We start from the raw sequence: 2,372 nt of genomic DNA, 5'->3' as shown, positions 1-2,372 counted from the left end.
CACCACCCATTTTGCCACCCCTATCAACTGCAATCATTTTATGTCTACTCGCAGACATAAATGGAAAAACTACCAGCAGAAAGAAAATGATGTTTATGTTACTAGACAATGAGATCAATATCACACTTTATCTAGAAATAATAAGATATCTCATATCAAGAATCATCATCCATTTATCATGATCTTGAACTCCCAAGTTATACATTTGCAATAAACTTTCTAAGACTGTGTCTGTAATATTCTGACCTGGAATATTAATTGGAAAGCCCCATATGCATATGCATATATAAATGAGGTTTTGGATACCTAGGGGAAAATAGTCATTTCACCACCAAAGGTAAAATGGTTAATTCTCATTAATGTCATGTTGTGACTTAAGTCAAAGTAGTGCCTATTTGGATTCAAAGAAGTGGTTAAACTACTAAGCAAGTTAGTAAGACAGATGACAAAGTGGAGATTTAAAAATTTAGTGAAGGCAAAGATAGTATTTTGGCTTGGCAAATGCACACATATAGGTGGATGATGAAAATAAAAAATTAGAACTTTAATGAGTCTCCGCTCCCCTTTGAAGGAAGTCCCGAGGAAGAGAAGGGAATAGGGAATGAGAAAGCTCTCCAACCCCATGGATGGTCCATCAAAGGCAAACTCTCCTCTACTCTCACCTTTTCTGGTGAGGATAATAATCATTCTCATCAATATTTTCTTATTCTATTTGCAAGAGAAAAATTATTAAAAAAGGATTAGCTCAAAGGCCGGGGAGAGAATTATTAGACGATGTGATAGATCTAGAAGGGGGGAGGGGTTGAATAGATCCCTTGTTTTACTTTTTGCGCTTTTTAAATTTTAAGCGAAAGCTTCCCGGATTTTGAAATCGTCTACAAACAATCCTTTATTGAAAATACCGGATATGCTAAAGCGAAGTGATGAAAAAATGAATCAACGCGTTGTTTTATCAATTGACTTACTTGTGTCACTTTAAAATATTACTACCAATGATCTATATTAACGTAACAACAATAATTTGTGTGTGTGTAATGTTGTCAAACACTTGGTGTGCAAAATTCTCCGAATTCTAACAGCTCACAATAACACAAATTATGCTAAAAGAAAGTAAAGTGCGATAAGGAAAAGTAACACACGATTTGTTTAGGCAGTTCCCCTTGTCGTCCTCGCGTAGGTTACGTCTGCCCCTAATTCTAAAATTAGAATTAGGATATATGGTATTGAATTGCAAAGTGTTTACAAGATAAGAAATGTTACCCACAACCAACTACAAATGCAGAAAATTGAAACAATATTCTTCTCTTCCCTTGATTCAAACTAGACCAAGTGTGTCACCGATCTTTGATAAACCTCTGGTTGTAGCTACCTTATTAATAGCCCAATTCATTTTTAAAACCCTCTGCTCAGCTGGTTTGATCCCAAGATTGTGACCCCAATTCTTCATTCTCTATCCTCCGATTGTTGCTACCTTGTTGAGCGAACCCCTGATTCCTCAATCCCTAAGCACGACTGAATATTGATGAAGCGAAGAATTGTCAAAAACCCCCAAATCCCAATGATCTTGGAGGACAAAACCCTCAGATTTTATTCAAGAAAAACCCACAATCTCTTAACCCGAACAAGAACTCAATCTACCGCCGGACATTATCAACACACGCTCTTCACCTTGATCGACAAAAATTGTTATGTGTAATTGTCAATGGATGAATGAGAGGTTGAAGATGATAAGAGCCTTGTGTATCTATTTTACTTTTCTTGTTAAAAACCAAATGAAATAACCAATCAAACTTATATATGTTATCCAAAGCCAAAGCAACAAGTGAAAAGCAATAATCTGGATTTCTGAGCGACAAGTCGACTGATAAGTGCTTTATTCATGCTAAAATGACTTATTATACCATAGCACTTATCTTACTTATTTAACATATTTCTCACATAAAAACCCTCAACTATTGAATAAAGTATCATTGTGCAAAATTACTTGGTTTAGTTTGCATTTGTGCAGGTTATAGTATTAAAGCAAAAACCAGAAAACAGGACTTTCGCTGCAGCGAACTATATTTCGTTGTAGCGAACTCCAGGCACTCAAAGGCAAAAGTCCAGAAAACAGGTCATTCGCTGTAGCGAAAGGTAGTGAATGGTAGCGAAGGCCCGATTCGCTGCAGCGAACCTTATTTCGCTGTAGCGAACGAAGTCAGAATCAAACCTTCCAGTTTTGCTAGCAGCGAGCAGAAGCGAAGTACATTCGCTGCAGCGAACCATATTTCGCTGTAGCTAACTTTGGCGGTTTCTAGAAGATTTGAATTTCTTAAAGCTGAAGAAAACATTCGCTGCAGCGAAATACCCTTCGCGTAGCGAACTCTGGCGGT

Source organism: Vicia villosa, linkage group LG6 (assembly GCF_029867415.1).
Source record: "Vicia villosa cultivar HV-30 ecotype Madison, WI linkage group LG6, Vvil1.0, whole genome shotgun sequence".
NCBI lineage: Eukaryota > Viridiplantae > Streptophyta > Magnoliopsida > Fabales > Fabaceae > Vicia > Vicia villosa.
Note: the sequence above shows the minus strand (reverse complement) of the source record.